General features: G+C 44.2%; 1 pseudogene; it reads left to right on the forward strand.

The window, feature by feature from the left end:
* LOC135524310 (WW domain-containing oxidoreductase-like) overlaps nt 1-15,755 on the forward strand; it is a 240,691-nt pseudogene that overhangs the window by 71,761 nt on the left and 153,175 nt on the right.

Here is a 15,755-nt window from a genome sequence, read left to right on the forward strand (position 1 = left end):
GCGCAGAGTATACTCTGCTTCCGATGATACACCTTCCGCTTTGTTGGGGACTGTCACCCCTTACAATGACACTAATGGCATCAGTCCAGCAACTGACCCGATGACTCCCACTGGTGAAACACTTTGCGATATCACAGACCGATATCCTCGTCTCAGTTCGCAGGTACTGAAGAGGTTGCCACACGTGGACGCGGTGGTGACTGACATGCCTCTACAGCCCTGAGGGTGTTGAAGCACAAACACCAGGAGATTTGGTTGAAAGGTTACAGCCATTCTCATAACGCGGCCGCTGACAACTCGTACATAGTGTCCGAACTTTTCGTTTGTGCCTCGGACACCAACACCACCCGCTGGGACACAAAGGGGGGGAATAGTAACCCAGACCCATGATGAGCCTCATCGAGGCCGGTGGGCGGGTCGAGACTGCGGACAACACCGTACGAGGCCGCCAGAGCATAAATCAAATCTAGTTGTACTCCCCTATGAGAATAGTGAGGAGCAGACAGGCCCCTAGATGGGGATTATCTCAGAACACATCTAAGCTAGTACTGAGGTGTACCACACATGTCATAAAGGAAGTCCAGTGGACTTGTCCACCTCCAAAACAAATGGCAACAATAATCATTCCTTGCCATGTGTAGGTTCAACTACAATACAACTAGTAAAATGCTCCAATCATGTGTTCCGGTAGTATAATATTTCAGAATAAATCGGTAGGATAACTGGTCCCTTTGAGCAACAGTACCAATACCAGCGACAGTCAGTCTAGCTACAATCAGTAAGAAGGTTAGAGACCTAACCAATCAAATAGCAACATAGGAGTCACTCAGAGTGCAACACGTGGAAGGGAATCTCCAGTGCACTCTTCCAATGGTTAACACACATGTCACTAATAAATAGAATCCTCCATTCAGGAGGAAAATGATTAGAAGTCATTAACCATGATCATACCACATACGACTGGTCCAATACTTAAAGAGTACTTCTTTCGTGAGGTTAGCTCCTCCGTGGATAACATAGCTATGAAATAGACTCCATACCTATCAACACTACAGTAGTGGAAGACACAGTGACTTGTAGTAAAACCTACTACAGACTCCCACGACACCAATTCTGACTGCCATCCAGGCATTGACCTGACTACGTCAGACTCATTCTGAACAAGTTGTAATCTGCCAGGATACTTGGTTTTCTTCCCTTGACATGCACGCTTGTGTAAGTATAAACACACATGCACAACGGAACATCCAACTAGGATTTATGCTAGGATCACTTAAGGGTCCAAGCAAATTACCAGCCTTAGTAAAGTTGAACATTTACTGCTAGGCCTTTGACTCTACAGCACTCACCAGTTTTCTTCCCAGAAGTCCATAGGTCATCCCTGTAAACTTATCATATAGTTATCAACTTAGGATAGTTCCTAAGCAACACACCAAGTAGGAAAACCATAGATATGGCATTAGAGTCATTTTGCCAGAACATTGGACACATATAGAATACAGTCCAATTAGATGATTTTTGTGTGAGAACTATATTTTGTATATCTTTTGTTTATGCTTTCATTCCTTTTCGGTTCAGTTCCTTTGACACTTAGGAAGTGATAGAGCCAAAAACAAAGTCCCCATACAACCATCACTTAGTGCCACAACTCCGCTCATTGGGGAATGAATGTAATTATATATATTTCATGAATGTGTGTGCGTTGTTAACATCTGCCTAAGTCACTGCCCAGATCTTAAGGTCTGGACGACGACCAGACTATGGATCCGGAACGGCGACCTCAATTCCAGACACCCACAGCCCATCCTTGTGGCGGCATGCCCCGTTGTCAGAGAGCTTACCAAGGTAAACCACAAGAGGGTGACCGCAATGGCGAACACAAACCAGGACATCCCCTGGCCCTCCCGGGGGTACTTTGCAGCTTCCAGGGAACCTACCAAGGTACATCACTAGAAGTGATCGCAACGGCGATCACCAACCGGACATCAACTGCCATCCTTGTGGTGGACTGCTCCGCTTTCAGAGAAGCCTACCAAGTTCAACCACCAGAGGTGACTGCAACGATGATCTACAAACAGGACATCACGTGTTCATGATTTTATGTTGATTTGTAACTTGCAGGACAAACAAGATCCAAATCACCAGGGGTGGTATGTCATGACGTTGCCCTCTTTGGGTATAGCAAGCCCCATCCCCCTCTCCCTGCCTCCCCCTTGCCTCCTTCAACTAGGCTGCTGTGGTCAGAGAGAGGTCGTAAATTCCTGAGAAGACCCTGCCACATGGGCACACAGTATAAGAGGCAGAGTAAATTTTCATATAGCACAAAGGAATTTCTTCCACCTCACAGAACTTGAGGTACGAACAATTTCATGTTCCGGAGAAAGTATAAAAGATCGGTGAAGAATCCATCTACGAACTAGTCCGTTTGTTACAACTTGGAGAAGCTCATGGGAGACGGTGTGGCCACATTACCATAACACTGTTTATATAATAGCCTCAGATATGAGGTTTACATCTAATTGTTGTATAACATGGATGAGTATTATACTGTTTACACAATTTTACAATGGGATTTTGGACTGTTTAATGAAGGAAAACTCAAAAAGGGAATTGAAGTTAACTAAATCAGAGGACCGCCCCTGAGCCCAGTTAGGGTCAGGCGTCCTGCGACAGCCCTTTTATGCAATTCCGAATAAAACCCAACTTATCACCAGACCATGTTTTTCTCCATGAGGAGAGGACAAAGTTTGTAGACCCTTGCTGAATCTTTTAACCATACCACTTAGTTAAACTCTTCGACTATTGATACCGACAGAATAAGAACAAGTCTTTGATATTAATTACTAGTCTGCATCTTGGAATTCGGTGTCAGTGAACGCGAAGAACGACAACCGCCGAAACATTCATTCTATAACGAAATGAATGAATGTCACTCTGAACTATCCACTATAACCACGATAGAGAGAGAGGGAGAGAGACAGACAATTCTACAAAAGAAACAACTTTTCACCAGTGATCAAGATGACACACTGAGCGTAAATATATATATTGATTGCAACTGTTCCCGAATGAGTGAGCATTCATGATTAGCATTTCAATTGTTATAATTATCACTCTGTAGTGACTTCTTAGTCAACCCCCACTTCCCCTTTTGTCTAACAAGCCGCCATGCCGGTTTAGCCCACTAGGGCACATTCTCCTATCATTTCTTGTAACCATATTTACTGTTTTTTTATGCATAGTAATAAATAAATGATTTAAGACAATTGATGTATGGATGACTCATAGTGAAGACTGGGTTCATGCAGATAACCAACAATTTACGACGTTTGGAATGAGATTAACGTGAGGTAAAGTAAATAATTCATTAATTTGAAGACTAATTGATTAGGTAAAATATCTGAAAAGTTATTTTAGGAAATGATAACTTTGTAATCTGAATATTTTTCCTTCGTGCCCCGACTTCCTAGTTAATTACAGTTACATGATTAATCAGTTGATCGCATAATACTAATTACAGAGAATCTTTAATAAAATGTCTTCAATTTAATGATAGTAAAGACACGACACAGTCATGTAACAATTAACTCATTAGGATTTGGGGCACCACGAAAGAAGTTGTTGAGAGAGTTACCTTCTCCCGAATTCACCTATAACATCCATAAAACAGTCAACATATTAATCATAACCTCTTATCAATTCTCATTCTGAACATCGTAACCTTCTTCGATCTGCAAAACGCTCAGCTTTGCTCATTATTCAGTAATACACAAATTGATTTAATGATTTATTTAATAGCTAACTAAATAATAACGGAATACACATACACCCTTTACATGAGACAAAGATCCATAGTGGACTGACGAAATATGACGGTTTATTACACTGAGATGGAGAGGGGGAGACAGAAAGAGAGAGAGAGAGAGAGAGAGAGAGAGAGAGAGAAAGGATATTTACCATGCATACATTATAAGACTGTCCTCACATTAATCATATACCTTGCACATAAACCACCGCCCGTTTGGAATAAGACATTATGATTGTATTTACGCGTTTGAATGCCGTTCGCTGTTTCTCTGTCTGAGCTAGCCGTCCTTCGGAAGAATGTTTGTTTGGCCTTTCAGCGGCATGCTTGTAAGGCTCTGATTGTCCGAAAGGGGTCTCCCCTTTCCCGTCCTCTACTTTTGTTCACTCTGGAAGATAACCAGCCATGTTGATGGTTCCCCTTGTTGATAGTAGGATAGTCGTTTAGATTCTCTTTTCTCAATATCTGACGTAGGACAGCTAATCAGCTGTCCCAGTGATTATCTGAGGTGAGCTTGTAACGGCGTTCTTCATTTGTCGCAAGAAAGTCGGACCGAAATGCAGCGTGTTGGTTACTCATGTTTTATAATGAAAACAAATGACGATTACATGAAAATACTGAGACAAATACAAAACAACAAAACGGAACGTGAAACCTAAATACAGCCTATCTGGTGAAACTACACAGAGACAGGAACAATCTGGCTGACTTGCAGATCTGGAAGAGTCTGGCTGAATGGCAGATCTGGAAGAGTCTGGCTGACTGGCAGATCTGGAAGAGTCTGGCTGACTGGCAGATCTGGAAGAGTCTGGCTGACTGGCGGATCCTGGCAGACTGACGGCTCTGGCTGCTTCATGCTGACTGACGGCTCTGGCTGCTCCATGCTGATTGACAGCTCTGGCGGCTTCTTGCAGACTGACAGCTCTGACTGTTCCATGCAGACTAACAGCTTTGGCAGCTCCTTGCCGACTGGCAGCTCCTTGCAGACTGGCAGCTCCTTGCAGACTGGCAGCTTCATGCAGACTGGCAGCTCCATGCAGACTGGCAGTCCTGGCTGCTCCAAGCAGACTGACAGCTCTGGCTGCTCCATGCAGACTGACAGCTCTAGCTGCTCCATGCAGACTGGAAGCTCTAGCTGCTCCATGCAGACGGGCAGCTCCTTGCAGACTGGCAGCTCCTTGCAGACTGGCAGCTCCATGCAGACTGGCAGCTCCATGCAGACTGGCAGCTCTGGCTGCTCCAAGCAGACTGACAGCTCTGGCTGCTCCATGCAGACTGGCAGCTCTAGCTGCTCCATGCAGACTGACTGCTCTGGCTGCTCCATGCAGACTGACAGCTCTGACTGCTCCATACAGGCTGACAGCTCTGACTGCTCCATGCAGGCTGACAGCTCCTTGCAGACTGGCAGCTCTGGCTGCTCCAAGCAGACTGACAGCTCTGGCTGCTCCATGCAGACTGGCAGCTCTAGCTGCTCCATGCAGACTGGCAGCTCTGGCTGCTCCATGCAGACTGGCAGCTCAGGCTGCTCCGAACAGGCAGGAGGCTCCGGCAGCGCTGTAGAGGAGGAAGGCTCTAGAAGCGCTGAACAGGCGGGAGGCTCCGGCAGCGCAGGAGAGGAGAAAGGCTCCGACAGCGCAGGAGGGGCGAGGCGCACTGTAGGCCTGATGCGTGGTGCTGGCACTGGTGGTATTGGGCCGAGGACACGCACAGGAAGCCTGGGGTGTGGAGGTGGTACTGGATAGACCGGACCGTGCAGGCGCACTGGAGCTCTTGAGGACCGAGCCTGCCCAACCTTACCCGGTTGAATACTCTCGGTCGCCCTGCCAGTGCGGCGAGGTGGAATAGCCCGCACTGGGCTATGTAGGCGAACCGGAGACACCGAGCGCAAGGCTGGTGCCATGTAAGCCGGCCCAAGGAAACGCACCCGGGACCAGATGCGTAGAGCCGACTTCATGGCATTTGGCTCAACGCTCAATCTAGCCCGGCCGATACGCGGAGCTGAAATATACCGCACCGGGCTATGCACCCGCACTGGGGACACCGTGCGCACCACTGCATAACATGGTGCCTGCCCGGTCTCTCTAGCTCCCCGGTAAGCACAGGGAGTTTGCGCAGGTCTCCTACCTGGCGTAGCCATACTCCCTGTAAGCCTCCCCCCAATAAATTTTTGGGGCTGATTCCCGGGCTTCCATCCACGTCGCCTTGCTGTCTCCTCATACCAGCGCCTCTCCGCTTTAGCCGCCTCTAGTTACTCCTTGGGGCGGCGATATTCACCAGGCTGAGCCCAGGGTCCTTTTCCGTCCAGTTCTTCCTCCCATGTCCAATTCTCCAAGTGGTGCAGCCTCTCCCACTGAAGCTGCTTCTGTTGCCTCTTCTGTGGCTCCTGCCTGTTAACACGCTGCTCGGTCCGTGTGTGGTGGGTGGTTCTGTAACGGCGTTCTTCGTTTGTCGCAAGAAAGTCGGACCGAAATGCAGCGTGTTGGTTACTCATGTTTTTTAATGAAAACAAATGACGATTACATGAAAATACTGAGACAAATACAAAACAACAAAACGGAACGTGAAACCTAAATACAGCCTATCTGGTGAAACTACACAGAGACAGGAACAATCACCCACGAAATACACAGTGAAACCCAGGCTACCTCAATACGGTTCCCTATCAGAGACAACAAGAATCACCTGACTCTGATTGACTCAGATTAAGGGGTATCCTTTCCAAGGTACATTCATTTTCTATTTTTCCCCGCTGACAATTTCCCAAATCCCCTATGTTAGAATTATTGTTACGTTATCCACTTTTGGACTTAGAGTTTTGGGCGGGCAAAAGTGTCTGATCAAAGATAATCCTTTGGTTGCTACTAAAGAGCAGAGAGAGAGTTATCTCCTGCTTAGATTTACGACGAGTGTGTATGGTCGACCATCCAGCAGCTCCCCCTCTCTCCCATCCAATTTGCATACCGCCCTAACAGATCCACAGAGGACGTAATCTCTATTGTACTCCTCTCTCCCCTCTGTCAGGGAGAGAGAGGCCTGGTTACTGTCACCCACCCATCTGATCTGACCCCGTCTGATCCTCACAGGACAGTCATGACACTGTCTAAATGACTATTGCCCCGTAGCACTTTCATCTGTAGCCATGAAAACCTTTGAAAGGCTGGTCATGGCTCACATCAACACCATTATCCCAGACACCCTGGATCCACTCCGATTTGCATACCGCCCTAACAGATCCACAGATGACGCAATCTCCATTGTACTCCACACTGCCCTTTCCCACCTGGACAAAAGGAACACCTATGTGAGAATGCTGTTCTAATGTAAGCATTTCACCATATGGTCTACACTTGTTGTATTCGGCGCATGTGACAAATAAAGTTTGATTTGTTCATTGACTACAGCTCAGCGTTCAACACAATTGTGCCCTCCAAGCTCATCACTACGCTAAGGACCCTGGGATTAAACACCTTCTGCAACTGAATCCTGGACTTCCTGAATGGCTGCCCCCAGGTGGTGAGGGTAGGCAACAAATCATCCTCCATATTGACCCACAACACGGGGGCCCCTCAGTGGTACCTGTTTACCCATGACTGCGTGAGTGCGCACAACTCACCATAATTACGTTTGCAGACGACAACACCTCTCCCCCCTCAGGAGGCTGAAAAGATTCAGCATGGGCCCTCAGATCCTCAAAAAGTTGTACAGCTGCACCATTGAGAGTATCTTGACTGACTGAATCACTGCTTGGTATGGCAACTGTTTGGCATCTGACCGCAAGGCGCTACAGAGAGTAGTGTGTATGGCCCAGTACATCACTGGGGCCGAGCTCCCTGCCATCCAGGACCTCTATACCAGGTGGTGTCAGAGAAATGCCCTAAAAATTGTCAAAGACTCCAGACACCCAAGTCATAGAACCAATGCACCAAGTATGGAACCAACAGGTGCCTGAACATCATCTACCCCTACGCTATAAGACTTCTAAATAGTTAACCAACAGCTACCCGGAATATCTGCAATAACCTTTTTTGTACTAATATCTCTTTTGACTCATCACATATGCAGCTGTTACTGTTTATTATCTATCCCGTTGCCTAGTCACTTTATCCCTACCTATATGTACAGTAGCAGTCCAAAGTTTGGACACACTTACTCATTCAAGGGTTTTTCTTTATCTTTTACTATTTCCTACATTGTAAAATAATAGGGAAGACATCAAAACTATGAAATAACACATATGGAATCATGTAGTAACCAAGAAAGTGTTAAACAAATGAAAATATATTTTAGATTTTAGATTATTCAAAGTATCCACCCTTTGACTTGATGACAGCTTTGACTTGACTTGATGGCATGCTTCACGGTGGGAACCACACTTGCGGAGATCATCCGTTCACCTACTCTGCGTCTCACAAAGACACGGCGGTTGGAACCAAAAATCTCAAATTTGGCCAGATTTACACCAGTCTAATGTCTGTTGCTCATGTTTCTTGGCTCAAGCAAGTCTCTTCTTCTTATTGGTGTCCTTTAGTAGTGATTTCATTGCAGCAATTTGACCATGAAGGCCTGATTCGCGCAGTCTCCGCTGAACAGTTGATGTTGAGATGTCTGTTACTTGAACTCTGAAGCATTTATTTGGGCTGCAATCTGAGGTGCAGTTAACTCTAATGAACTTATCCTCTGCAGCAGAGGTAACTCTGGGATACCTTTTCTGTGGTGGTCCTCATGAGAGCCAGATTCATCATAGCGCTTCATGGTTTTTGCGACTGCAATTGAAGAAACTTTCAAAGTTCTTGAAATTTTCCGATTGACTTACTGTCATGTCTTAAAGTAATGATGGCACATCTGTTAACCTCTCTATGGTATGGCCAACATCCAGTGAGATTGCAGAGCGCCAAATTCAAATGCAGAAATACTCATTATAAAAATTCTGAAAAGATACAACTATTTTCCATAGGTTTAAAGATTAACTTCTTGTGATTCCAACCACGGTGTCAGATTTAATAAATGCTTTACGGCAAAAGCACACCTTACAATTATTTGAGAACATACCCCAGCAGACAAATAATTACAAACAGTAAGCAGCCAAGTAGAAGAGTTACACAAGTCAGAAATAGAGATAAAATAATCACTTACCATTGATGATCTTCATATGGTTGCACTCAGAAGACATGCATTTATTCAGTAAATGTTCCTTTTGTTCGATAAAGTTACTCTTTACATCCGAAAACCTCAGTTTTGTTTGCGCGTTTTCTTCAGTAATCCACAGGCTCAAACACAGTCACAACAGGCAGACAAAAAAATCCAAGTTGTATCCGTAAAGTTCATAGAAACATGTCTAACGATGTTTATATTCAAACCTCAGGTTGTTTTTAGCCTAAATAATCAATAATATTTCATCCTGACAATAACGTCGTCAATATAAAAGGTAAACAAGAAAGGCACTCTCTCGGTCGCGCGCATGAAAAAGCTCTGTGACACGGCAGGGTCCACTCATTCAGACTGCTCTTACTCCCTCATTTTTCAGAATACAAGCCTGAAACAATTTCTAAAGACTGTTGACATCTAGTGGAATGCATAGGAACTGCAATTTGAGTCCTAAGTTAATGGATACTGTAATGGCATTGAATAGAAAACTACAAAAAAAAATTCTACTTCCTGAATGGATTTTTCTCAGGTGTTTGCCTGCCAAATCAGTTCTGTTAAACTCTCAGACACAATTTTAACAGTTTTGGAAACTTTAGAGTGTTTTCTATCCACATCTACCAATTATATGCATATCATTTCTTCTGGGCCTGAGTAGAAGGCAGTTTAATTTGGGCAAGCTTTTCATCCAAAATTCCAAATGCTGCTCCCTACCCTTGAGAAGTTAATTAAATTGCATTCCAGGTGACTACCTCATGAAGCTGGTTGAGAGAATGCCAAGGGTGTGCAAAGCTGTCATCAAGGCAAAGGGTGGCTACTTTGAAGAATCACAATTAAAAAATACATTTTGATTTGTTTAACACTTTTTTGGTTACTTCATGATTCCATATTCGGCAATATAGAAAATAGTAAAAAATAAAGAAAAATCTTTGAATGAGTAGGTGTGTCCAAACGTTTGACTGGTACTGTACATAAGTACCTCAATTACCTCAATCATTATGTCAATCATAAATGACCTCAATCATAAACTCGGTATTGACTTGTACCTTTTGTATATAGCCAAGTTATCCTTACTCATTGTGTATTGCATTTGTATTTATTAAGGACCCCCATGCAGCAGCTACTCTTTCTGGGGACCAGCAACATTAAGGCAGTAATGTACAATTAAAAATATTACATAACATTACATTTCATAACACATTTCACAACACATTAAGTGTGTATTTATTCCTTGTTATTTTGTTCTACTTATTCCTTGTTATTATTTTTTATATTCTTCAACATTTGTTTTTCTTTTGCTCAGCATTATTGGGAATGACCCGTAAGTTAGCAGTTCACTGTTTGTCTCCACCTGTTGTTTACGAAGCATGTGACAAATACAATTTGATTTGAACATTTAAGACAGGACAACTGCCTTTCCAAGGTGACTGTAGAGTTCCCAGGCTGCAGTAGCAGCCAATGTTTCCTGGTGATACAGAGGAACAGAGGCCAGGGCTCTGAACTTCATGCTTTATTAAACAGAGAGGAACACTGCCTCCTTATTTACCACCAACCTGTTCTCTGGCTCTGTTATAAAAGTTTGAATTTAAGGCTTGACTCCAAGGCAGCGACACCGGTTACATTTCAGGCAGTGGATTTGGAGTTTAATCTAAAGATGACTTCATCATTTGTGTTTAACAACTCTGGGTTCATACTTTTATAATGATATATAGAAAGTACAGAATGTAGTATTTATGAAGTGTATGATTTGCATACGTAGGCATTCGGTAGTTAGTGTGGAGTGAGTGTGACTCTCAGTAATGAACCCTGTGTGCGTGCATGTATGTGTGCGTGTGTGTTTGGAGGCCTGAAGGTGAACGTTCACTCCAGTCCTCTCTAACAGCGTTATGGGGAAGACTCATTAGAGCCAGGGATAACAATTCACACATTAATTTTCCAGCATCCAGTTTTTAATTAATCCAGCAGGCAGTCTTAAACACAGGGTACACAAACTGCCCTGGGCCTCATAATGAATTCTAATGGAAGAAATTAAAAATTGGTGGGGTGTGTTTGGATTGTTCGACTGTGTTACTGTGGTTTCGAGCCCGCTGGAGCGACGCTGTCACCGACAAGGATCTCTCACCACTCAGGCCGACACGGCAATCTTCACTTGCTCACACAGCACACACACACACAAGAAGGGGAGGCCCGAAAGACACATTCCCAGATGCGATGTGTATGTGTATGTGTATATGGTGAGTTTGATTGTATGGAAGTGTGTGAGTGTATGTGTGAGTATGTATTATATTTTTTCTCTCTCTCTGAGGTTGATATGACGACTATTCAAGGTGTTGGTTGTTTCTGTTGGCTGGTGTCGAAGTGTATTCATTATCTATCAGTCAGACCATGGGGGAGTAAGAGAGGAAGCCCTCTATACCGTATCACTAATACGGTATAGAGGGTCACTAATAACCTGTCTCTGTCTTGTCTCTGTCTTGGCCTACTGAGGCCTAGCAGCTGCACACAGAAATAGCACCCCTCTCTCCTTCCCTCCTCTCTTTCCCTCTCTGCTCCTTTCCCTCTCCACCACTGTTCCCTTTTCCCTAGATCTCTGGTTACAGTATGGAGAATAGGCCCAGTGCCTATATCTTGTAATAATGGCCCTCAATGTATCATTGCACTGTATGTCCCTCTCCTCTCCCCGTAGGCCATTCCACATCCTGATATGTAACGCAGCAGTGTGTACCCAGCCCTGGAATCTGATGGAAGATGGCCTGGCAGATCTGCCACCAAGGTCACTTCCTGTTGGTGCAGTGTCTACAGGAAGTGCTGCGATGCTCTGCCCCAGCCCGTGTGGTGGTGGTGTCCTCTGAGTCACACAGGTCCATATTCACTGACAGTGGTTGGAACTGGTTCAGGGAACAGAACCAGGAACGACAGTCATATATTCTGTTCCGGAACAGAACCGCTATTTTAAAAGCATAGGAACCGGTTAATAATGTTATTTTACATTCTGGACATTTTTTTCAGTCCCACAAAAAACGCAACAAAGCGCCTATGCCATGCACTCACTGTCACTCAGAAACTTATTCCAGTATCTGCCTACCAGCTGAAAATCTCTGCCAGTGTGTGCGTACAGTATGTCAGCTACCTGCCCCTCCCCCTCTGAAGCATAGGCTACTGTAGCATACTGACATTACAACCGTGATTCAGAAATTAGGGACAGATTTTTAATTAGAGAAGAATGGATTAACCTTTTCAATGCTAGTTAAGGATACTGTAGTTACCACGTTTCGCGTTTGATTTATTAACTACAAAAAGGTAAGACGCGTTTTTAATTCAGGTGCCACTCTGCACACACCAGGTTGTTAGCTAGCTTGCTCTGGTCCAACATTAAGCAAACTGTCAGACGTTCAGAGACATTCAAAGTTCCTCCATAAAAGCCGCACCTCTGTAGGTATTCCGTGGGCCTAATTAGGATAATGCATGTCATAAAAAGATGCCCAGCGCTTTAAGCCAAGCCTTCTCCTCCACCCTCTCTCGCTTTCTCCCCACCTGCACAATTTCAGTCACATCCTGCGCCTTACACTTGTCTGTCCATCGCGTATGTAAACAACTAGGCTATAGCTTGCCCGCTCCATAGCAAGCTGCTCTATCCACACGGATTGGTAAAGTAATCGATTTCAGAGGTTTAAAAAGGAACAGAAAGGAAGGTTAAAAACTAGGCTGGGGCGATACTCCGGCATACGGTATAAACTCTATATTACAGATGCAACCACAAAGACCAGGAGGTTTTCCAATGCCTCACAAAGACGGGCTCCTATTGGAAGATGGGTTAAAAAAAGGGACATTGAATATCCCTTTGAGCCTGGTGAAGTTATTAATTACACTTTGGATGGTGTATCATTACACCCAGTCACTACAAAGATACAGGCGTCCTTTCTAACAGTTGCCAGAGATGAAGGAAAGCGCTCAGGGATTTCACCTTGAGGCAAATGGTGACTAAAACAGTTACAGAGTTTAATGGCTGTGATATGAGAAAATTAAGGGATGATCAACATCATTGTAGTTACCCCACAATACTAACTTAAATGGCAGAGTGAAAAGAATGAAGCCTGTACAGAATATATACAATATAATATTGCAAAACATGCATCCTGTTTAGAACAAGGCACTTAAGTAATACTGCAAAAGAATTGGCAAAGAAATTAACTTTTTTTTCCTGAATACAAGGTGTCATGTTCTGTAAGGTGTTATGTTCGGGAGAAATCCAGTACAACACATTACTGAGTACCACTCTTCATATTTTGAAGCATGGAGGTGGCTGCATCATGTTTTGGGTATGCTTTGCTTTGCACACAAGAGTGTGCAACATAAATCTCAAATATAAAATATATTTTGATTTGTTAAACACGTTTTTGGTTACTACATGATTCCACATGTGTTATTTCATAGTTTTGATGTCTTCACTATTTTTCAACAATGTATAAAATAGTAAAAATAAAGAAAAACCCTTGAATGAGTAGGTGTTAAAAAAATGGACCGGTAGTGTAAATCAGCTTAAAAATATATGGGAAGACTTGAAAATGGCTGTCTAATCAACAGTCAGCTTGGCAGCTTTAAAGAATTCTAAAATTAATAATAGGAAAATATTGTACAATCCAGATGTGGAAAGTTCTTAGAGACTTACCCAGAAACACACAGCTGTAATCACAGCTAAAGGTGCATATATAACGTATTGACTCTGGAGTGTGAATACTTATGTTAATGAGATATGTCTCTATTTCATTTTCAATACATTTGAAAACAATTCTAAAAACACGTTGTCCCATTATTATTATGTGGAATTGCATGTAGAAGGGTGAGAAAGACATATATTTCATCCATTCTGAATTCAGGCTGTAACACAACAAAATGTGGAGTAAGTCTAGGGATATGAATACTTTCTGAAGGCCCTGTACATCTCCTTTTATCATCAATGTGTATAACATGTCCAGGCCTTCCTCTCTGACCCCTTGACTCTAACTCTCACCCGCTCTCTCCTCTCTCTCGGTCTCTCTCTCGTCTTTATCAAGCATGTCCATATGTGTACGGTGATCCCCGGCTGCTACAGTATGCTGTCCCGTGTGTATCCGAGGCAGTCAGTGTGCATGGGACACATTGATCCTGGCTACAGTCAGTCAGTCAGCTAGTCAGCCAATCGCAATGATTGATTAGCCCCTAGCTCAGAGGGACTGGACGTATAGGCAGAGTTATTCTTGCAGATCAAACAGCAGTCATAGTACAGCCCTGCTCCGCTAGACATAATGTAGTGTAGTAGAGGCTGACGTGCATGAGAGGAGAGCAGTAGACTCATTGACAAGAGGTCAGCCCCCATACACTGACAGGGAGTGAGGAGAGTGAAGTGTGGTTTGAAAGAAAAAAAGTGAAAACGATATGATTGATACAGGGCCTATGAAGTTACAATTAGACCAGGCACTTTCCCCTCGAACCTGTTTCTCCTCTTTCCATTCCTCTGATTTCCCCTTCTCCTTCTCTTTTTGCTCCCCTTCTACCTATTTCCCCATATCTTTGTCTCTCTCATCCATCCCCTCCTCTACCCCTCCCTTCCTGTGCTTCCTCCTTAGATTTGCCCTCCTCTCCCATCCTTAATCAATGGTGCCTAACCCCTTCAAAGAGGGCTTAGCAGGTACAGAGAGCGTCAGTTACACACTGGTCCTAGAAGAGGGGATAGAGACAATATCTGATATTACATCTGCCATTCTGCCCGCTCCATTCCACACCTATATTGCATTCGTTGAAGTCGCTTACTTTTCGGATTGTGTGTTATTTGCTATGACTTCCTGGTTATTTCACTTAGCCTCTCTCTCACAGGCTCCCAGTCTGACCCCTGACCCGGTAGTGGATTATACTCCCTAAGCCCCCTGGTGTAATGAAAAGCTGTGACCTACAGCATATAGCAGACAAGGTGGGAGGGATGAAAAGATGGAGAGACAGAAAGGGAGAGGGATGGAGACAGAGGAGGAGGGATGAGGGAAAAGGCTGTAAACTGTATCACCCCCCAACACCAGGGCCTGCAGTGTAATTGACACAATACTAATAGGTGAACTATCTCTTACTGCCTAATTCCTGCAGGTGCAAGTTAAAACCGAGCATATTGTATTATCAAACATCAACAAACTTGCTTTGAGAGAAACATTTGCATATTTCACTCAGCCAATTGATTTATCAACCCCACCACGTGCAAAAGCAGTTTCCTCACATGAAATATAAAGCCTGCAGATGTTGTAATTTAGCCAAGCAAGGATGTAGCCGAGACGGGACGGTAAACAAACGCCAAGCAGGCAGCTTGTAAAATCACAACAAGGAAACCAGGTGACATGTTGATTGGTGGTTTTCTAATGACTGGATTAAGATGTACACACACACACGCACACGCACACGCACACACACACACACACACACACACACACACACACACACACACACACACACACACACACACACACACACACACACACACACACACACACACACACACACACACACACACACACACACACACACACACACACACACACACACACACACACACACACACACACACACTTTGAGGGAGAAGGAGGGAGTGTGTTTGACTGCGGTGCGTCTCTGTGTTATTGTGACTGCATAATAACCCAACCAGCGGTGTAATGTTCAAGGACCTTGTCAAACATCTGGGCATTAACTGCTCTGTCGCAGGCAATTAAAGAACATCATATCACACCCTGGATTTGCATTCAGTCAGGACCACGCTGCTATAACAACTCTACAGAATGTATTCACACAC

Source organism: Oncorhynchus masou, chromosome 31, assembly GCF_036934945.1.
Source record: "Oncorhynchus masou masou isolate Uvic2021 chromosome 31, UVic_Omas_1.1, whole genome shotgun sequence".
NCBI classification, from domain to species: Eukaryota; Metazoa; Chordata; class Actinopteri; order Salmoniformes; family Salmonidae; genus Oncorhynchus; species Oncorhynchus masou.